The sequence below is a fragment of the Schistocerca gregaria genome, chromosome 3 (genome assembly GCF_023897955.1).
Source record: "Schistocerca gregaria isolate iqSchGreg1 chromosome 3, iqSchGreg1.2, whole genome shotgun sequence".
Lineage (NCBI taxonomy): Eukaryota > Metazoa > Arthropoda > Insecta > Orthoptera > Acrididae > Schistocerca > Schistocerca gregaria.
The window spans coordinates 524,022,072-524,047,010 of NC_064922.1; positions in this window are offsets into that span (position 1 = coordinate 524,022,072).

A 24,939-nucleotide genomic window follows, 5' to 3' on the forward strand; every position below is an offset into this window, starting at 1 on the left:
TATTTCCAAAGACAATCTGTTTAAGACTTCAAGTGAATCCCTTCTGTCAGTAATTGCTGATGACTGGAAAGGTTACTGCAGGAGCAACAGGTAGAAGAAGATTATTGGAGGTCCGACTGTGTCATCTAACTTGCAATAGACGAAATCATTATCAATACTGGTACTAGAATGAGATTTTCACTCTGCAGCGGAGTGTGCGCTGATATGAAACTTCCTGGCAGATTAAAACTGTGTGCCCGACCGAGACTCGAACTCGGGACCTTTGCCTTTCGCGGGCAAGTGCTCTACCAACTGAGCTACTGAAGCGTGACTCACGCACGGTACTCACAGCTTTACTTCTGCCAGTACTGGTACTGCTAAATCGGAGACTGAGTCAGAATGATTAATGTGTACATATATTTCTGCAATACATATGTAAATAAGTGTTCAAAATTTTACTTGTTCTCTCTTTATTGCCAAAATTTAAGTTATATATTTTACTATTGGTTCTTTTTAATTACGAGTTGTCTATGACAACTGGCACATAATTAGTACCCACAACTACCTAACATGAAACTATCAATTTTGATTTCATGAATCCTGTAAAGTGTTATTGCGCCTGTCTCAATTTCTCAGACATGGAGTATGTAGAAGTTGATGGCTGTTGCACCAGTGACTAATAAATGTCACTGTCAGCGTCACTTGCAGAACAAATGATATGTGAATGCAAATGTGTTTCCAGTGGTGCTCGGTGTTAGCACATCCAATTCCCCTCAGACTGCCCTCTCCCATTGGCAGCCAAAGTGCTGGAAGTTGATGAGGGGTGATTGCTTACTCTGCTCCGCTCCACGCTCCACGCACCCCTCAGAATTAGCTCTTCTTGTTATTAACAAGCTGTACCTCCTTGTATGGTGGCGCTATAGTGTGACATGTGATAGAAAGTGTGAATTGGTCTTTATCTGTCATAATGCTGAACTTGTTGTTCGTGTTGATGCATGTCACTTATAGCAACAAGTATAATATGTGATACACAATTATTGGCTCTTGTGATCTGATCCTTGCATGGAAGAGGGAAAATTTATCAGTTTTGTAAGTGTAGTCGATTCTTACATATCCTCATGTGGTGAGAGCTGGGAATGTGTAATACACTCAGGAACATCTTGAGCACTTTCGGTTTGGTGTTCCAGGCATTATGGCATAGGGAGGCAAGATGTTGTATGGATATACTGACCTTCAAATCCTTGAAAACAGTAGTCACTGATCAACATTGTTGAGGCATTGTACTCCTCTCCCACGAGCATCATTTCAGGCTTGCATTTGGTGCTGACTTTTATGGATGACAGTGTGTGACTAAATCGAACTGCACTGGTAGAGCAACTCTTGAAACGATAAGATGGACTGGCCTGCCTATTCCCCAGACTTAAATCCTATTGAGCATGTGTTGGATGTGTTAGGGAGACATATTGCAGCACACCCATAGGCACCATGCATCTCGATGAAAACAGCTACTGGGTAAATTTAACTATAGCTGTTGTATCTAATCAAAAGACTAATTCTAGGTACCAAATGTAGAACAATAAAAGAAATGTGAATCAAGCATAAACCTAAAACACAGGTCGCAAAGAGCCTGCAAGCTCTCACTGAGCCACCCTCTCCCTCTGGAAAGGGAGTGAAAGATATTAAAAAGAATGGCCATCTGTAGTTGCTCTACTGGTACAGTTGTCAACTGTGCTGGTGGAGGATTGGGGCGCACTACCACAAGAACTCCTTACTGAACTTATAAATAGCATGTTTCAGAGCTTGTACTTCCTTCTGTGATGATAAAACACAGTATTAAGAACCATGGACCACCGTTTGAAATGTCCAGGTGACTATCATAAATCCCAGTGACTAGATGTAATTATTTTCTTTAAATAAAAGTGTCATTTTTGTTTCTGCCACTTCATATTTCTTCCAGTTACCTTCTGGACTATATCATGGAAATTCCTCCTAGATTCAGCCCAAGTTTTATCGAGCTATATTCCTTGGCAGCGCTACATTATGTTAAAGTTACTTTTATCCTTACGCTTCTCACACCAGTATGCGTACTGATATCTGTGAAGAGAAATCTATCCCTCAACATTTAGCAGAGACAAGTACTACACAACAGTATTAGATGATTGCACACATCTATGTGTAACATATTTCTTAAGATATCAGTCAGAGGCTGCATGATTCATAAGAAAATATGCTTTAGAAAGTGAAAATCAGCTCAGTCTGCAAAAAAAGAAGATATGATAAAGGTGGTGAATACCCCAGTCATGCATTTAAGAATTGGTGAGAAGGAAGAGGAATTCTGCAACATTATGTTATTACTTATAAGCCTCAGTTCGATGGGAAGGCAGGGAGACTAAATCTAACAACAACAAACAAGGCTTGATTGTGGTCTTCTATGGCCAATAGAAGAAAGAACTATTTGGAGAACCAGTGTTCACACCAAAATATTTAATCAACAGGAGTCTGGTTATCAATCGAAGTGCTGCACCTGCAGAAAAATTGTTTGAGAGAAGACCAGATCTCTCAGGGCTACTACTTTCGGATCAAGACTTTTTCCAAAATATCTACGGCACTTGGAGAAACTTGATGAAAGAAGTAATACATACATTTTTGTTCGTTATGCTCCAAATGGCTCCAGGCTGTTTGACAAAGAAAGAAGAAAAAGTGCTATGTCAAGAGAAGTTGATTATGAACAGAGTGAAAATAGAAACTGTACAGTAAAATCTTATTATTTGTGAAACATCAAATGACACTAACAATCAAGTAAATGAAATTCAAGATCAAGAAGAAGAAAATCAAGAAGGAAAAGGATGCAACGAATAAAGAAGAAACTGCTATTTAAGGGATATAAACAATGTGAAGAAACCTTTAAAATTTATTAAATGGCATCACTTTCACATAAAGATTACTTACATGCATGTCTGAAAGAACCAACATTGTTGACAATCCACAACTATATGAAATACATTGAAATTTATTTACTGGCTGAGAACTACTTGACGACAGCTGTATTATGTATTGATCTGCTACCAAATAGCGACATGTGAAAATTCGTGGTGGACTGGGACTCGAACCTGGTTGTCATGAGCAGTCACCTTAACCACTTCAGTTATCCATGCACATTCCCTGTACTGACACAAACTTCTGTATGACACACTGTCTACATTCCTGTATCATAATCTACTAAAATTATCACTGAATGCTAGCAACATTATTGTGGATATCCACAACAGGAAAAAAGAGACAACAAGGAACCATGACCAATGTGGCTATCACCAGAAGCCCATCTAGGATTGTAATTCTTACAAGTATGTCTGCAATAATGAGATAGATAGAGTACTACTCGCCATAAAGATGATACAATGAGTTGCAGACAGGCATAATGAAAAGAGTGAGCTTTAGACCAATGTGGTCTATGTGGCAAGGATTTGGGATTGGGAGTGGAATGGGGATGCATTAGGATGTTGTGGAGATTGGGTGGGCAAAGGAACATCGCTTTAGGGGTGGTAGGAAAAATCTTGGGTAAGATGTCCCTCATTTCAGGGCATGATGATAGATAATCGAAGCTCTTACTAAGGATGTGGTTCAGTTGTTCCATTGTGGGGTGGATCTGGGTGACAAAGGGGGTGACCATTTATAGCTGGTTCTTGGGAGTGATAGGAGATGGGGATATGGCACAAGAAGTCTGTTTGCAGACAAGGTCTGGGGGATAGCACCTGTCTGTAAAAGAACTTGTGAGACCTTCAGCATACTGTGCAAGGGGGTTTTTCCTACCTCAGATAGGCTGTCTCTGGGTAGCCACACTGTACAGGAGGGTTTTTTCGGCGTGTAAGGGATGGCAGCTGTCAAATGCAGGTACAGTTGGTGGTTATGGGTTTAATGTCGACAGAGGTGTGGATGGGGACATCAGAGAAGAAGATATCAATGTTGAGGAAGGTGCCACACTCGGTTAAGGAAACCCAGGTGAAGTTGATGAGAGAGAAGGTGTTGAGGTTGTGAAGGAACAATGCATGTCTGAAAGATCAGACAGTGTGGACAATCCACAACTATACGAAATAATTCTGAATTGATTTGTTGACTGTGAATTCCTTGACATCAGCTGTATTAAGGATAGATCTACTACCTATTACTGTGACATACAGAAGTTTCGATCAGTGCAGGGGGCAGGCATAGATAGCTGAACTGATTAAGGCAACCACTCACGACTAGTGGGTAATAAGTTTCGAGTCCCATTCCAAGACAAATTTTCGTATGCCACTATTGAGTAGTAGATCTATACCTAACACAGCTGATGTTAAATAATTCGCAATTAGCACATAAATTTCGGAAGATGAAGATTAGATTAGATGTACTATTTATTCCAGTAGGTCCAGACAGAGGTATCTAGTTAAAACCATAGAAGAAAAGAAGTCACTTGAACTGAAAGACATATGTAAGTTGATGAATCTAAAGCAGACAGTAGGGAAAGAAATCTTGACAAGCAAACGGATCTTTAAAGTCAGAGATAATAACTGACATAAGGCTATGTAGTCGATGTAAGTCGGGTGATGCTGAGGGAATTAGATTAGGAAATGAGACACTTAAAGTAGTAAAGGAGTTTTGCTATTTGGGGAGCAAAATAACTGATGATGGCCGAAGTAGAGAGGATATAAAATGTATACTGGCAATGGCATGGAAAGCGTATCTGAAGAAGAGAAATTTGTTAACATCGAGTATAGATTTAAGTGTCAGGAAGTCGTTTCTGAAAGTCTAAGGAGTGTAGCCATGTATGGAAGTAAAACATGGACGATAAATATTCTGGACAAGAAGAGACTAGAAGCTTTCGAAATGTGGTGCTAGAGACGAATGCTGAAGGTTAGATGGGTAGATCACATAACTAATGCGGAGTCATTAAATAGGATTGGGGAGAAGAGGAGTTTGTGGCAGAACTTGATTAGAAGAAGGGATCGGTTGGTAGGACATGTTCTAAGGCATCAAGGGATCACCAATTTAGTATTGGAGGGCAGTGTGGAGGGTAAAAATCGTAGAGGGAGAACAAGAGATGAATACACTAAGCAGATTCAGAAGGATATAGGTTGCAGTAGGTACTGAGAGATGAAGAAGCTTGCACAGGATAGATTAGCATGGAGAGCTGCATCAAATCAGTCTCAGGACTGAAGACCACAACAACAACAAGGCTATGCAGGTTGTCAGGTGCAGTCAACAAGAAAAAGGTGTTGATTTCAAGAAATTATTCAGACCACAATAGATAAATGTTCACCAAGACAGTTGTTTGCTATTTATGCAGAGAAAATTTTTTGTATGTGTGTGTCTGATCAAAAACAGCTTTTCTGTATGGGATCCTGGATGAAGAGATTTTCATGAAGATACCTGAAAGATACAAAGAGGCTGTAAAAATATCTTTTTCCCAGAAAGATATGGAAGAAGCTCATCTGAATCCGGGGACTTAGACGAGCTAAATCCAGATAGAATAAAACTATGACAAAAAAGTAAACCAATTATAAGCCTTGATCAGGCTCTACCGACCGACTGCTATATCATGTTCAGCCAATTGTTTCATTATTGTACGCAGTATGGAAAGTGTAATGCCACCTCCCTCCTTTCAGTGCTCATTTTTGAAATTTAAGTGAGGTAAAATACTAATGAAGTAAGGTCGCAATACATTGTTGGCAAGAAAAGAGAGAAATCATTTATTAAAAATTGAAAAGAATGTGTGCATTTCATATCACTCTTAAGTGACAAAAAGATAGTAGGGAACTCGATGCCATAAGACTGTTTTATTGTTAGGTTTCAACTCAAAGAAATGATTTGCATAACAATAATAACAATAATAATAATAATAATAATAATAATAATAATAATAATAATAATAAACCCTGTGGAGGCACGGGAAAAGAATACGCCTCTGGTATGTTCTGCCAGTTGTAAAAGGCGACGAAAAGAACAAACCACTAATAGGGCCAACCACCCTTTTAGTGTGATTAGTTGGTTCAGGACAGAAATAAAGAAGCCACGGACAAGCGTCGTAATGGTTGGAGGACGACCCTTGAACCCTATGCCCGCCCACAATGGTAAGGACACTGCTAGCCAATCGGAAAATGATTTACATTCAAATAGAGGTGTTTTCAGGATATGCTTCCTGCAACCACCCTAGAAGGAAAACAAAGACAGAGGATGAGATGGTCAGATGAAGTTAAGCGACACCTCATGTTCTGTTATTACCAAGCAACAAACCTAGGAACCAACACAACTGGATACAGATCACAAGTATACACAACATTTATTACCAGATACCCAGAATTAAAATTTTTAACAGAACAACGACTAGCTGATCAGATATGTGTAATAATAAAAAATAACAGAATACCCCAGCCAGAATTAGAAAACATCAAACAACAAGTGCAACAAACACTAGAACAAAATAATGTGCAATCAGAAGAAGAAAATACACTAATGGACTCAAACATTCCAGGGCAAACAAAAAAAGAACAACATACATCAATTAAACAATCAGAGGAAAACGAAATCTTAAGACAGCCACCAGAACAAGCACAAATAGAACACGAAATGGCACACATGTTAGATATAGAAGAAAAATTTCAGCTGACACATATAGAATACAAAGAAACAAATACAGACATTAGACCATTCTTGCATAGACCGCCAAATAACCCACTAGTCGAAACAACAATAAAAACTATCAACACAATCATACACAACAAAATAAATGAAAATACAAATATGAAAGAGTTGGAACTACTGGTTTATATAGGCGCACTCACTACACTAAATACACACACTAGGCAGAGATCATAACGAACCCATACACAGAAGAAACCTACAAAACCAGCATGGCAACACAGGCTACAGATCAGAATAGAAAAACTGAGAAAAGACATTGGACAGCTAACACAATCTATAAAAAATGAAATATCAAGCAAAAAATGAAAAAGGTTAGGTAAAATCTTATAACAAGAAGCGATAGAGCAATTAGATTAAAAGAAGCAGAAATTACAAGCATTGGCCAAACGACTTAGAAGATACAAAAAAAGTGGAAATACAAGGAAATAAAACCAAACATTCAACACAAACCAAAAGAAATTTTACCAGACAGTAGATAACACACACATTAAAACAGACAATCCACCAAACATACCAGACATGTAACATTTCTGGAGCAACATATGGTCAAACCCGGTACAACATAACAGGCATGCACGGTGGATACAAGCAGAAACAGGCACATGCAAGATGATACCACAAATGCCTGAAGTGATAATTTTGCAACATTAAGTCACCCAAGCAATTACTTTTACTCACAATTGGAAAATCCCTGGAAAAGATAAAATAGCAAATTTCTGGCTAAAGAAGTTCACCTCAACACAATCACATCTAACTAACTTATTTAACAGTTACATTGCAGACATATACACATTCCCTGATACACTTACACGTGGAATGACTTATCTGAAACCTAAAGATCAAGCAGACACAGCAAAACCAGCTAAATATCGCCCATAACACGCCTACCAACAATATACAAAATATTAACTTCAGTCATTACACAGAAATTAATGACACATACAACACAGAACAAAATTATAAATGAAGAGCAAAAAGGCTGTTGCAAAGGAGCACGAGGATATAAAGAGCAACTGATAATAATTGCAGAGGTGACATATCAAGCTAAAACTAAACAAAGGTCCATACACTATGCATACATTGATTACCAAAATATCTTTTGATAGTGTACCCTACTCATGGTTGCAACAAATATTGGAAATATATAAAGTAGATCCTAAATTGATACAGTTCCTAAACATAGTAATGAAAAATTGGAACAGCACTTCATATCCAAACGGATTCAAATAATATCACATCACAGCGAATACAGATTAAGCGTGGAATGTACCAAGAAGACTCATTAAGTCATTCCTGGTTCTGCCTTGCTCTGAACCCACTATCCAACATGCTAAATAATACTAATTATGGATACAATATTACTGGAACATACCAACACAAAATCACACATTTGCTATACAAGGATGATCTAAAACTAGCGGCAGCAACAAATCAATAACTCAAACAATTACTAAAGATAACAGAAGTATTCAGCAATTATATAAATATGGCTTTTGGAACAGACAAATGTAATAAAAATAGCATAGTCAAGGGAAAACACACTAAACAAGAAGATTACATATTGGATAACCACAGTGACTGCATAGAAGCGATGGAAAAAACAGATGTCTATAAATATCTAGGATACAGACAAAAAATAGGAATAGATAATACAAATATTAAAGAAGAACTAAAAGAAATATATAGACAAAGAGTAACAAAAATACCGAAAACAGAATTGACAGCAAGATACAAGACAAAAGCTATAAATACTTATGCTATACCAATATTGACCTACTCATTTGGAGTAGTGAAATGGAGTAACACAGACCTAGAAGCACTCAATACACTTACACAAATATAGAATACATCACATACATTCAGCAACAGAAAGATTCACATTAAGGAGAAAGGAAGGAGGAAGGGGATTAATCGACATAAAAAACCTACATTATGGACAGGTAGACAATTTAAGAAAATTCTTTATAGAACGAGCAGAAACTAGCAAAATACACAAAACAATCACTCATATAAATACATCGCTTACACCATTGCAATTTCATAACCACTTCTACAACCCTTTAGATCACATAACATCAACAGATACGAAGAAAGTAAATTGGAAAAAGAAAACACTACAGGGCAAGCACCCGTATCATCTAACACAGATCAAGACGCATACAACACATGGCTAAGAAAAGGCAATATATACAGTGAGATAGAAGGATTCATGATTGCAATACAGGATCAAACAATAAACACCAGATATTACAGCAAGCATATTATTAAAGATCCCAATACCACAACAGATAAATGCAGACTTTTTAAACAACAAATAAAAACAGTAGATCACATCACAAGTGGATGTACAATACTAGCAAATACAGAATATCCCAGAAGACATGACAATGTAGCAAAAATAATACATCAACAGCTTGCCTTACAACATAAAATTATAAAACAACACCTTCCAACATACAAGTATGCACCACAAAATATACTGGAGAAAGGTGAATACAAATTATATTGGAACAGAACCATTATAACAGATAAAACAACACCACATAACAAACCTGACATCATACTCACCAATAAAAAGAAGAAATTAATACAACTAATCGAAATATCCATACGCAATACAACAAATATACAAAAGAAAACAGGAGAAAAAATTTAAAAATACGTCCAACTGGCTGAGGAAGTCAAGGACATGTGGCATCAGGATAAAGTTGACATTATACCAATTATACTATCAACTACAGGAGTCATATCACACAATATCCACCAGTACATCAATGCAATACAGCTACATCCAAACGTATATATACAACTACAGAAATCCGTAATAATTGATACATGTTCAATTACCCGAAAGTTCCTAAATGCAATGTAACATATACCATACAGTTAAAAGGAAGTCACGCTTGATCAAGGTCCGCGCCACTTTCCATTTTTACCAGACATAACGTCTGAGAAAGAAAAGAAATAATAATAATAACAGTAATAGTAACAGTGATATATATGTTCATACTCTGTTAAGAACATGGTTTGCAGGCTCAGCTTACAAATACTGAAGTGTAAAAACGATTGTGCACTTATGGCACACAATCATTGCATCACAAAGCTACCCACTTCCACCGAATTTAAAAGGCTGAGAAGTATACAAAAGTCTTTATCATTAGCAGAGAAAAGGAGCAATTACACAACTGTTAAATAAAGACAAATTAATTAAATATAAGTTATTATTTCAAAATATCATTTCCTGATTATAAAGTTTTCAATCATTTAGTAGCAAGGCTTGAAGGAGAAGGATAAAGACAACTGTACACTTCTTATATTTTTTAACAGAACAATATCGGATTTAACACAGGTAAGTTTTATGACATTGGAATAAAGACTGTACTGTTACATATACCCTTATTACCGATATAATTGAAACACAAGATTTACTTCAAGGGACATTGAGTCAGCACTCTAATTCCCAGATGTTGGCAAATTTTACACCTGGGGACTCCTACCTCTCAGTCACATAGCTCCTCAATTGGCATCATGTAACAGGGTACATCCCAGTGCAGTCCTCCGTTCAAAGAAAAATCGCTGGGTCACCCACATAAGGGTCTAACACATTGAGCATTCAGCTATGGTGGCAGATGAAACTATAACAGATCTCCGAAAAGCAAGAAAATTAATTGAGCTGAAATCAGATCAGTGCATATTTCAAGATGTGGCTCTAAGAAATGCATGTGGGTGTACATATTCATGGTGGAATCGTTATAGAAAATTAATGGTGAAAATTGAAAAAAATACTGAAGAAACTTGAGAGTAATTTCGAAATGTCAGTTACATAAAATCCAGATATGTGCTGAGGGGTAAAAGTAATGAAGACGGAGGATGGAATATTTCTACATCAAGAACAGTATGTGAAGAAAGAACTAGAGAAAATCAATATGATTTACTGCAAGGCCATGAAGACTCCATTGGCTCCAGAGGGGAGACAAGTGTTGAAAACCAAGAGCATGAACTCATTAAATTCCTTTATATAAAGCTATAGGAAGCCATCTGTATTTTTCACGTAAAACCAGATCAGATCTTCGATTCGAGTATTTTATAACAGTTTTTTCACAGTAGATCTCAAGAAAGGGCTTACCAAAATTTAAAAAAAATCTGAGATACCTACAATATTCCAAGATTATCTCCCTCTTCGTCTACCTCTGCATGGATACTCTGCAAATAACACTTAAGTGCCTGGCAGAGGGTTCATCAAACCACCTTCATAATGATTCTCTATTATTCCAATCTCGATTAGAATGCAGAAAAAACGAAAACCCATATCTTTTTGTGTGAGCTCTGATTTCCAATAATTTATTATGCTGATTTTTTCTCCCTATGTAGGTCGGCGTCTACAAAATATTTTCGTATTTGGAGGAGAAAGTTGGTGATTTAAACTTCATGAGAAGATTTCGCCACAGGGAAAACCGCCTTTTTTAAAAAATGGTGTCTATCCCAAATCATGTATCATGTCCGTGACACACTCTTCCCTATTTCTTTATAATACAAAACATGCTGCTCTTCTTCGAACTTTCTCGATGTACTCCGTTAATCTCATCTGGTAAGGATTGCAGGCCACACAGCAGCATTCCAAAAGAGGACGAACAAGTGTAGTGTAGGCAGTTTCCTTAGTAGATCTGCAACATTTTCTAAGTGATTTGCCTATAAAACACAGTCTTTGATTTGCGTTCTGCACAACATTTTCTGTATGTTCTTTTCAATTTAAATTGTTCATAATTGTAATTCCCAAATATTTAGTTGAACTTTCAGCCTGTAGAATAATGCTGATTGATCATGTAACCAAAATTTAAGGGATTTCTTTTAGCACTTATGTGGATGATCTCACACTTTTCATTATATAGGGTCAATTGTCAATTTTCGTATCATTCAGATATCTTCTCTATATCGTTTTTCCAATTTGTTTTTATCTTCTGATGAGTTTACTAGATGATAAACGACAGCATCATCTGCAAACAACCTAAGATGGCTGCTCAGATTTTCTCCTAAATCCTTTATACAGGTAAGGAACGGCAGAGGGCCTATAACACTGCCTTGGGGAACACCACAAATCACTTCTGGTTTACATTATGACTTTCCATCAGTTACTAGAAACTGTGACATCTCTGACAGGAAATCACAAATCCATTGACATAACCGAGACGAGATTCCATAAACACGCAAATTCACTACAAGCCACTTGTATGGTACAGCGTCAAAAGACTTTTGAAAGTCTAGAAACACAGAATCAATCTGAAATACCTTGTCACACTCAACAATTCATGTTTGTAAAGAGCAAATTGTATTTAACAAGAACAATGTTTTCTAAATCCGTGTTGACTGTGTGTCAATAGATTGTTCTGTTGGAGGTAATTCATAGTGTTCAAACACAGTAAATGTTTTCAAAATCCTGCTGCATATCGATGTTAATGATATAGGTCTGTAATTTAGTGGAGTACTTCTACTACCTTTCTTGAATATTGCTGTGACATGTGCAACTTTCAAATCTTTGGGTACGGATCTTTCGTCGAGCGATTGTATATGATTGTATATGATTGTTAATTATGGAGCAAGTGCATCAGCATACACTGAAAGGAACCTGACTGGTATACAGCCTGGACCAGAAGACTTGCTTTTATTAACTGATTTGAGTTGGTTCACTACTCCAAGGATATCTACTTGTAAGTGACTCATGGTGGCAGCTATTCTTGATTCGAATTTTGGATTATTTACTTTGGCTTCTTTGATGAAGGTATTCCTAAAGGCTGTGTTTATTAGCTCTGCTTTGGCAGCACTGTCGCCAATAGTAGTTTCATTGCTTCCATACTGGGTTGTGAAGGCATTGTCTGTGTCTTTCCACTGGTGTACTGTACATATGACTAGAACCTCTTTGGATTTTCTGTCAGGTTTTGTGATAAAATTTCGTTGTGGAAACTATTATAAGAATCTCGCATTGACGTCCACACTAAATCTCGAGTTTCTGTAAAAGATCGCCAGCCCTGGAGATTTTGCGGTCGTTTAAATTTGGAATGCTTTTTTCATTGTTTCTGCAACAATGTTCTGACCCACTTTGTGTATCAAGGGGGATCAGCTCCGTCGTTTGTTAATTTACTTGGTATAAATCTCTCAATTGATGTCGATATTGTTTCTTTGAATTCAAGTGTGGTCTACACTTGCACTATAAATTTGGAAGGAGTAGAGAGTGTCTCTCAGGAAGGCGTCAAGTGAATTTTTATCCGCTTTTATGAAAAGGTATAATTTTCGTTTATGTTTGGAGGATTTGGTGATTACAATATTCAGCTACCCTGTCTTCACTAATTCCTGTATGTGGTTTGATGCTTGTTATTAGCCCAGGATTATTTGTTGCTAAGAGGTCAAGTGTGTTTTCACAACTGTTCACTATTTGTGTGGGCTCATGTACTAACTGCTAGAAATAATTTTCAGAGAATGCGTTTAGCAGAATTTCGGACGATGTTTTATGTGTACCTCCAGATTATAACATGTATTTTCGCCAACATATCAAGAGTAAATTCAAGTCACCACCAAGTATAATTGTATGAGTTGGGTACAAGTTTGAAATTAAACTCAATTTTTCTTTGTACCTTTCAGCAATTGTATCATCTGACATGGGATGTCGGTAAAAAGATCCAATTATTATTTTATTCTGGTTGCCCATACTAACTCACTTGGAACTGTTTGTTTCTATTTCGGTACATGATAAACTACTTCTACCAGCAACAAACGCGTTACAGACAACTGTGTTTAGCCTATCCTTTCCAAACACCATTAGGTTCTTCACAAAAATTTCAGCTGAACTTATCTCCAGTTTTAGCCAGCTTTCAGTGTCTATAACGACTTGAGCATCAGTGCTTTCTATTAGCGCTTGGAGCTACACAGCTACGACAATTTACAACTTTTATACCAGTGGATCCTGTACATATGTTCGACCTGCTCCCTTTGAGACTGAAGCCCTATTTCTATTTCCCCAAGACCCTCTGACCTAAAAAATGCCACCCAGTCGACGCCACACAGCCGATGCTACCCATGTAGCTGCCTCCTGTGTACGGTCTTTCCTATAAGGAGAAAGAAGATAACACAATTCAAGTAAATGTGATGGTGATGATGCTCACTAAGACGTGGGAAGAAGAAGTGTAAATACACTATTCTTTCTAACAGTGTCCCCAAAAGTTGGTAAATCAAGGAACAGGTACTTCATCAAAAGAGGCAGAATGCATTTAAAACTAATAAAACATAAGACTCTACTACAGGACAGGAAGACAAGTAAATTTACATGTATATTACAAAATGTACTGTGGCTTTGGTCCTTTGAAAGACATGCTTTGGGTGATGTGTCTGGTCGAGGACATACTGGATTTCGTAAAGCTTGTATTTGGTGTGTTGAAACGTCCCCTTAGAAAAATTTATCCTTGACTGTGCTTAAACTGACACACAATAGTTTTTAGCGCAACGCAATCTGACTTTCAAAAATCCCTACGAAAGAATGGCCCTCACTAACATTAACCTATATGTTTCACAAATCACTTACCTCACAAAAAATCTTCGTTACTCGAACTACTGCAATACAGCAAGCGCCACTACTGCCAGCTAACTAAAAGATTCAAACTACGGAAGTCACTAACTACTGATAGGCACAGTTAGCAAATGAAAGCTGTCCACTCACAAAGAATTTGTTTGAAATGTCCTTAGAACCAGCAATGCTGTTATCCAGTTCCTTGCTGAATTATTAACACACGTGCAAACACTATCAGTCCCCACTTCTCACATATTGTCCATATACTATGACCAACAGAAACGTGTGCAGTGAAATGTAATTTACAAGTTACTTAATCTGATGAACTGGTGTCAATTACAATTTTATAACATAAGAATACAATAACAAAGGTATAAAATACATCTTGAAAGAGTATAAAAATACAGATAACATTTGCAGTAGTACAGGCTTTATAAAAGAATCGAAATAGCAAATACATCAATGTTACAAAAATTACGACATAAGTACATACATAAAAGATCAGAATAACTTTTGAAACATCAACTTCACACATGAGCATTAGAACAAAACAGAATAAATAATGTGTAAACATCTTTACAAAGTAAATAACATATTAATGATGCAAATTATATTTGAGGATAACAGTATTCCTCATCATAGTGAATGTAGCTTAGTATTAGAACAGAAAAAATTCTATGAAACAGTACACAGAGACAGGAAGAAAATAAATACACAAGGGTACACAAACACATAGTGGGATACACAAAAGGAAAGGGTAGGGTTTGTTTTCAGAGTAACATTTGGTACTGGAGTCCAACCGAAAACGTCATTCCATAGATCGCCCCTCTTATTTCAACAGTTGCTCCAGCCAAAAAAAATCCTATCCAAGCATGCTTTCTGCATTCTGTTCTCATCCTCTTTCAAAAATAGTTTTCCGCAACTGTACACTACTTTTTTGGCCAAACCATTTTCTTATAGCTTCTCAATGCTTTTCTTCCAATTCATCATAGTTAGTTTCTTATATAGTCTACCCCCTCTTAAGCTAACTTAAATCTGCTGAGCTCAGATGCTAAACTAAGGGACGAGGCAAAGCAGTGGCACAAAACAATTAATACAAACAGCAATGACAAAAAAATACAAGTAAGCATAGCGAGCAGCAATAAATGTAATAATTTATATCTAAACATGACAAAGCTGAAAAAAAATATTACAGTAAAAATGTGTAATACCTATGTCACATCTTAACACTAGAGTGATGCATCACTAGAACATACGCTAGCAGATAAGTTACCAAATCGTAAAAAAATTATTTTTGTAAGTCCTGTGAAGGGAAATGTCTTATTTGTGCTCTCTTTTCTAAGGAAATACATCATAAAATGATTCTTTACTGGGTCTGTAGACAGAAAGTAGTTATATTAGTACATGTATTAAATTTTAATTTAAACAATGCTGCGTTGCAACAAGAAACTAGACATTAAACAAAATAGGCAAAGCAAGGCGTGAAACGTCATTCGCTAGCCATAAGGCATTTCATAATGCAGTAAACAATCTTCCAGCTAGCAAGACAATAGACATGAAACATTTCTCATCATTTCATTTCAGTAAATATCATAAATTAAGAACTCTACAGTGTAATCATGTTTTCAAGTTCGAGGGTGTCGTATTTACGATGCTTTCTAAAAAGGAATGTCAATAGCGAGGATAATGGCCTCCTTTTTTTTCTCCACCTGTGCCTCTGACAGGCACACACTAATGGCTTTTTTTCCAGGCGCCTGTCGCGCAGCTGGGTGCCCACGACGCATTACGTGCAGGTGGTCACTTACCTTTCTTACTGAAAAATTTACGACATCAGTTTCCGCTACAGTGGCAGTCTCATATAAAAATATTTTCACAGGTTGAGAATTTGCGTTACAAATCTGTAAAACAAAATCCTTTAAATATAATAGTGTCCAAAAAATTTTCATCGGCATTGTAATACATTCACGCATTTACATACATTTCATAAATCTTAAAGTACGATTCTTGGTTTCCAACAACCTTTTGCACAAACCAGAGTCCCGAACCACTACTCATTATTCCTTGCTTTATTACACATATACATATTTGTCGACACTTCTTCAATATTTAATCATAAGAAATACATAGCATAATCAAATTCCTCACATAGCATCAGCCTATTGATCATAAACATACCACAACAGCGTAATACACATCGTCATCATAACATCATAAAACCTCAGCGAAATCTCAAAATCGTCGTGGCTTCCTATTTCAAAACCTAAAAAAAAATCTGTGTTCATGTCAAAAGTGTCATCTACCTCAAACGAACTTTAAAAATCATGACCCCATACCAAATACATCATTCAAAGCTCTCATAGTATCACAATGGTTCTGAAAAAATATGAACAGTTCACAAAGTACAGACAAAATACAACTTCATAAGTGTGAAGTTATCCAATGGTGTAATTACGTAAACATCTGTCACTGATGTAGTAAAGTAAATGTTTGTCTCTCTCAGTTAAATGATCAGATAGCTGTGTAATTTATGTGTTAGAGAAATATGGTACCGATGTGTAAAGTTGTATAAACAAATACCATATTAGCTAGGGCTCCTTGTGCTTGCCAAACACATGGTACACAAAGTAAGCGTGTAACCCCCTGAGGATTAATTACAGCAGGTGTTACAGATTACAGCAATGGAATGAAATGTATCACGGAAAACCTTTGTAGCATTGTACTTCAAATATCTTTAAAAATAAATGTTTTAAGTACAAAATTAATCACTCAAATACGTGTACTGTAGCGCTAAACTGTGCGTTGTTGTAAGATAATCTCTGTGGAAGTGTCGTAGTTATTGTCCTCTGAAAGCTAAGTTCTGCAGAAGTCAATGTACTTACCTAATGATAAACAAAAGTGAAATGCTTTGCGTATAGATATCGTAGTTACTATGCTTATTGCTGTGATGAAGTAAGTACTGTACTGTAACGTTTTCTTGTGCTACAGAAAAGGCTGTCTCATTGTAGCTATACCACAAAGTTACTAGTAAGACATGTTTTACTTTCCAGAATAATACATAAAACTGTGCAGACATAAAACAGAAACACCGCAAAAGCAACATTGTAAATTGTCACTCATTAGTAGCGTCGTGATAAAATCGTGTAGCTGTCACATAAACTAACCACTGTGTCATCTGGTATCTCACAGAAAGTACTTTAAATCCAGAATGTATTTTCAAGTAAACCAAAATGTTGCATTAAAATCTCATTAGCAATACTGGTAAATGTTCTAAGTATGTGAGCCTTACAGTCGTTATGTAATCGTGCAACTAACGAGCAAGAATGTACACACGCGATAACACTGTGATGTCTGTACACTATAACAATGCACTCGTAAATACTGTCTAAATATGTTCCGTAGGTTCTAGACTGGATAGTAAACTTCAAAATATTGTTGCATGTTAACAGTTTCTAAGTCTTACAAAGCATACTAGTAACGTGAAGTGAAAAATTTTATGGCAAAGACAAAGTTAAAAAGCAGGTTATATTTCAATAAACGGTTTTACAAGTGAAATGTGGTGTAAACCTTTACTCTTCCTAGTACGCAGATTGCCAACTGAAAAGCAATTATCATGTGATTACGTCGGTAAGCACTACTGGAATTCTGCTGAAGGTTAACTTATGTTATTTTTCTCTGAGCCAGCCGGCGCACGCGGCTGCCTGCGGTGCGAGTCATTGTCTGTTTCTTTGTTGGCGCGCGTCGTTATTGGGATTTGGAGACCTAACTTCTACAAATTCACCTTGTCGAGAGGGCCCTGCTCTGTTTGATTCCCGCCAGTTCTGCCTCAATTCAGGTCTGTCGTTACGATCATATCGTCTGTCGTCATGTCGGTAGATTCCATAGTTTCTTTCTTGTCGGTCACGTGGTGGAGAATTTCTCTATGAATCGTAACTGCGCGCTGGACCGTTGCATCTAAAGTTATTCTGTCTCCCTTGATAGCAATTATTTTGGTTCCCATATTGTCTGTTTCTCTGATTGTCTCTGTGATAGTCACTACCACGGAGAGGTGACCTTTCCCTGTAATTATTACTACTCTGCCAACGGTTGTCATACGGGTGGTGTCTGTTTTGGTCACGATTTGTATTGTGAGAATAGCCTTGTCGTGTCCAGTTATTATTTCTTTCATCGCGGAATTGCGACGGATGTGACCTGTAATTGTTGTGTTCCTGTTTTCGCGTTCCGCGATTGTCAGTGTCAATTTCTAATTCTTGTAAGAGTCCCTGAAAAGCTTCAATGTCGTCTTTGCAACGGCCTGCCAAAATAATATGCCGTAAATGTTCAGGCAATTTGATTAAGGAAATGCGGATGAGTTCTGACTGGCTGTATGGGTTTGACAGGTACTGATTCTTAAGCAACATGTCTTCAAAATATTTCACAAGACTGGAAAATTCAGATTGTTCGAAATGTTTCATCATCATTATGCCATGTTTTACTCGGTCTTGTGTGGCTTGGGACCAATATGCTGAGGGGAAGGCATGGTAAAATTCTCCTTCACTTTGGCAATCGTGAATGACCGATCGCATTCTTACAGCTGGTTCATTCTCTAAGTAGCCACACATAAATTCTAATCTGTGCTCTAGTGACCAGTTGGGAGGAAAACAATGAGAGAATTGATGGAGCCACGCTTGTGGATGAATGTCGTTGCCAGAATTCTTAAATGTTTTGAATTTACGTGTAGTAATGAACAGCTTATAGTCAAAATCATCGTGTCGGTGGATCGCATATCGGTCATTGTTACGTCGTTTCGGCGGTTCCATCTCGAAATTCGGTGTACTTTGCCAATTTCTTTCATAATCTCCAAAGTGCCCTGTGTTGTTATTTTGTGGCAGTTCCATATTTTTATGTCCCTCTTCCCGTATTGGAGTGCGAGTGTCCTCTGAAATACGTAATTCTAGTATTACCTGTGTCAGCTGATCTTGTACTTCCCGGATTTCTCTTTGGTGTTGTGTATTAATTTGATTCTGATTTTGTTTGAATTTCCTAATTTGTTCGAACTCTTCTGTGTCATTAAAGACTACCGGTTTTGTGTCATTCAGATTATCATCTACCTTCGTAGATAAGTTATTTAGCTGATCCGAAAGTTCAACTACTTTCTCTGATTATGAACTAATGTCCTCCATGTGTCTTTCTGAACCAATTTTCAGAGTATCTACTGTGTCCTTTAAGTTTTCTTGAGTTTTTGCAAGTTGCATAACCGAATTGGTAGATGCAACTGAGTCAATTTTAGCTTGCGAGGTCTCATGATTTTCATGAACAATTGTTTGCAGTTCTTTTATGGCTGCTTCGTGATTCTGTAATGCATTTTCATGCCGCGAAAAAATAGGTTGGAAAAGCTCACAAATTTTGTGTTTTTATGTCATTACAGACTTTTTGACATTTCGATTCGATTTTATGTAATTCAGTAGTTAAATCTTCACGTGTTTGTTCAAGCGTATGTTCCACTGAGTAACTTTTGAAGCTTTTACTCCATTGCGTCTAACTTTTGCTGTGTTTGTCTCTGATTTTGTTCCATTGTGTCTAACTTTAGAAGATTTTGTTCCATTGTGTCTAACTTTAGAAGCTTTTGCTGTGTTTGTCTCTCATTTTGTTCCATTGTGTCTAACTTTTGAAGCTTTTGTCCCATTTGTTGCATTAATTGTAATAACAATGCACTGGTGTCTGAAACATGTTCCTTAGTGCTATTCGGCAATGCATTTGAACCGGCAATATTCGCAGTTTGAAAAACAGAAAATGTGTCTTGACTTATTTGAGAAAGCGGTGAGGACGCAAAACCTGAATCTACAGTATTTGCAAGAATGTGTCCTGTCATTTCGGAATCCTGAGGCGAGCTGTTGCCGACTGATCGATCGATAATTGTTCCCTGTTCACTACTTATTTCACTGTCTACACCATTGTTTGCAGCCCGCTCCATTTCCCTATGTACAATTACCAAATTACTACTTTGAACATTAGTTAATTCATTACTCGGTGGCGCTAACACACTGCTTTCGTCTTCACTGTCATTTCTCAGTTTACTTTGGAGCCTAGTATTATGTTTTTCACACGCCATTATTGTCACAATATTTCACACGACAACACAGAAAAAAAAAAACAATTTGAAGAGCAAAAATAAGAGAATACATTAACATAGAAAATAATATCTAGTTAACTGCAAGCGCAGCTGCGAAATACTTGGTGCAACTCTACATGCATGCTACAACTGTTGTACTGTACAACAATGAAAGACTACAACTGCAAAGGAGATTCTCTTTACAATTACGCGCTAGCAATAAACAAAATCTACATTAATTACACAAACTACAAGAAAAAATCAGAAGATTCCAGTGAGGTACCCTTGGCTAAGGGTCGACATATGAAACGTCCCCTTAGAAAAATTTATACTCGACTGTGCTTAAACTGACACACAATAGTTTTTAGCGCAACGCAATCTGACTTTCAAAAATCCCTACGAAAGAATGGCCCTCACTAACATTAACCTATATGTTTCACAAATCACTTACCTCACAAAAAATCTTCGTTACTCGAACTACTGCAATACAGCAAGCGCCACTACTGCCAGCTAACTAAAAGATTCAAACTACGGAAGTCACTAACTACTGATAGGCACAGTTAGCAAATGAAAGATTTTAATAGAGAACAAACAATGTATTTACCTTAATAGTCATAATATATATATCAGTTCATGACATCAATTCTTACAAATTTCAAAACTCCGCCATCTCTCTCCCCACATCCACCACTCCTGGCGGCTCACCTCCAACTGCGCAACGCTACGCGCTGTTAGCATCCAGCTGCCGCTGCCCAACACTACAATGGCAGACAACAATGCAAACCAGCCACAGACTGCACACGGCACAGCCAGTGATTTTTATACAGAGCGCTACGTGGCGGCGGCGTTACCAATAAAAAAAACCTAAACAGCCTACTTACAGTGTGCTATATTATAACCATATTATAATTTATGTCCTACAAATAAATGCTGTTCCAACCCACTGTCACACTGGGCTCTCTCGAAAATGTACAATTTATTGATAATAAATATCGATAATGAAATATCGGCGTTTAAAGGTTTCAGGAGAGATATGACACATGATAAAGTTATAAGATGTATATCATCACTGTGGTATAGTGGATAATCTTTTTGGAAGAGAGTGCGAAAGTTTAACAAATTGTGAATACGAAAATACTGGTTTGGTACTGCCATTGGCAAGAATTTTGTTCTTCACGTTTTCAGAGAGCTTCTGGGACTTTTCAATTCTCAATAATTTGGAAATTAAGCATGAAACACGGAAATGCGAGTGAAATGCAAAACATGTTGATTGTCTGGTAAAAGAAAACTACCCCTCAGAGCAAGAAACATGGATAAGACTGACGCAAGGAAGAAAGAATTGGAAAGCAACTAAGTCTCACTGTCAGATGCATATGAAATATAAAAGAAAATTTACAAACTACTTATTTTAGGAGACCAGTTTTCCAAACAAGAACATCTTTAACTAAAGAACATATGGAGAAAAAATATATTGTGGTACTAGTACAGGAATATTCCTGTTGGTGTTTTTTCTCGTTGTTCAGCTACGTTCTAGAGCAAAGGCGGAGGTTTATTTTTCGGGCATCAAAATGAAATTTTTCACATGAATTAGAACATGTAGGGTGTGCATAATTCAAATTTCAGTTTCGAAACGCAGAAGAGAAAGAACTACTGCTCACAGTGACGTCAAATTTGAACAGTATATTATTGACTCAAGGGGGAAACGTCATGGATAATAAAAACACTAATGGAAATCTTACCAATAGATGGTGCTGTAGGCATCTAATCACATACATGGTTGGTCACAAAAGACAGATGAATCGCATTATGACAGCTATAATTTGAGTTGCACATTACACCATCCATACTCTTCAATATGCACAACTTTACAAGTTTGGCTGTAACAATTGTGTTACTGTTAGGTCAGCCCATCCACTGCGGAAGTTCATACCACAACAGATGGGAAAATTGCTTTTAAATTGTTCCAAAGCCAAAAACCACATAAAAAGCAAAATTATACGGGTTTTAATTTGGAAATTTGTGGTAAGGACCTATGGGACCAAACTGCTGAGATCATTGTTCCCTAGGCTTACACACCACTACTTAATCTAAGTTAAACTAACTTATGGTACGGACAACACACACACACTCATGCCCGAGGGAGGACTCGAACCTCCCGAACCTCCAAAGGGGGAGGGGGGGAGAGCATCAGACCATGCAGCTACCCCACGCAGCGGGTATTAATTGTTCTGAGGCTACAAACCGCATAAAAAGCGACAATGACAGCATGACACTGTTTTCTAAGTGTTGTACGACTGGAGCAAGACATGTTCAGTATGTGATCCACTCTTTTCTGCCACACACTGAAATCTAGAAACAGTGTGTTCCGCAACAGATCGGAGTGTCATGGGGAGGGATATTTAGAATATGTTGTGTTGCGTAATATGCGTCTTCAGTTCAGCTACGTTCATAATTGGAGCACTGAACCAAACATCTTTCAGATAACCCCATAGCCAGGACACGAATGGCCAGGCTGTATGGAAATGATGGCTGGTAATACCAGCATTTTTTAAATGACTCTACAGCATTCACTCCACAGGCTGAGCAATGTGCAGAGGAGCGCCATCTTGTATAGAAATGATCCTCCCCAAAAAATCCACAGTGTTGAATCGTTGGAATGACATTGTTGTGCAAAAGACTCTCATAGCATTTACCAGTGACAGTACGGGTAAAGGACTCACAAGACTCATTTCCACGAAAAATATGGCCCTACAATAAATAATGCCATCACCTGCACCACACAGTCACCTTTGTTCACTTTTATGCGAGCAAGAAAAGCAGAGTGAGTATTTATCTTGCTGGCAAGTCAGCAGGAATCAACTCCTGGACAATGTTGATTTTTTAGGGATAGCAGTGCAGAATGTTTCATTGGAATTTATGTATACATCATAGGCATGTCCAACGTTCAGGCTGTTTGCTGTGCACAGCGTGTTGGCACATCAGTTCGACTGATCTTGAAATGATGTGACTTCTTCGACAGTCACAGATCAACTGCTTTCCTCCCTCTGCCACATCGTACTTCACAGTTAGACCTCTTCTGTAATGATGTGCCCATTTCTTCGACAGATGTCAGATCAACTGCTTTCCTCCCTCTGTCACATCGGACTTCAAAAGAACTGATCTTTCAGAATTGTGTAGCCATTTTTTACAGATCCTTAGCAGACATTGGATCAGTGCCCTTTTCCCGTTACCTTGGAAATGAAATGAGTTTTTAGCGTCACTGGCCAGGAGGCCCCTTAGGTGGCAGGTCTGGCTGCCTTGGTGTAGGTCTTAGTGGATTCGATGTCGCATTGGGCAACCTGCGCGCTGGAGGGGGATGAAATGATGATGAGGACAACACAACACCTAGTCCACTAGCAGAGATAATCCTCGACCCAGCCGGGAATCGAACCCAGGCCCCTTATTATGGCAGTCTACCACGCTGACCATTCAGCTATCGGGGCAGACTTCGTTACCTTGAGTATCTGGAACTTGTGCAGGTCTACTGGCGCAGCTCTTGTAAAAGAGATTTGCCAGCAGCATGTGATACAGTCATGTTGTGTGTCTCGGACACAAACTGAGGAACAGCCATGTGCATGCATCTGATGTTGTGCATATTCTGACGCTTATAGTGCCATCTATTGGTAAAACTATCGTTAATGTGTTTTTTTATCCATGACGTTTACACCTGTGTCAGTAATATGCTGTTCAAACATTAAGTCATCCTGAGCAGTGATTCTCTTTCTACAGAATATAGAGACAGGATCTGTGACTTTGGATGCACTGTACTTAGCACAACCAGCACATTTATTTAACAGTACTGCTTAAGTATTCTTCTTAATACATAGCACTATGTAAATAACAAGTGTGTAGTTGCCAGTTCTCATTTTCAAGGAAAGAAAAGACAATGCTATTTGTAATTTTTCACACAAATTAGAACACACATCACACAACCAGCACATTTATTTAGCAGCTGGGGGAGGGGGGGGGGGAGGGGGGAGGGGGGAGCTTCTTAACTACTTTTCATAATACATAACACTATGTCAATAATGAGTATGAAGTGGGCAGATTTTCAGTTTCAAAGAAAGAAAAGAGAACAGTAGTTTCCAAATTTACTGTGAATGAACCCACTGAACATATAATGACTGCTGCTTTATTCCGTCTGCTAGGATGGCTACCACAGCCATGATGATACCTGAGCAGACTGATGAGATCAGTGGCTATCACAATCTGTGATAATGCTTCTCGTTATATATATATATATATATATATATATATAAAGGTAGAAAAGTAAACACCATCTCTCATGACTTCATGTACAATAGATAAAATGCTATCCAAATGTTCCAATCGGTTTCTTGGACAAAGCCAATCACCTTGTTTCACCAGAAAATACATGTATAAACTTAAGTTGAGTTTTAATCTTAGTGTAAACATAAATGCATTACGTCTGTAATAAATCATGTTATCAAAGTGGAAGAATAATTAAAAGGCGATTTTTTGGTGATACAGACTGTGGCATTTTTGTATCCTGTTTCTGAGTGTATTGCATTTGTAATAAGAGTAATAAATACTGTTTGTAGAAGTCCAAGAATTGGTAGCACATGATCTCTTGGTGATA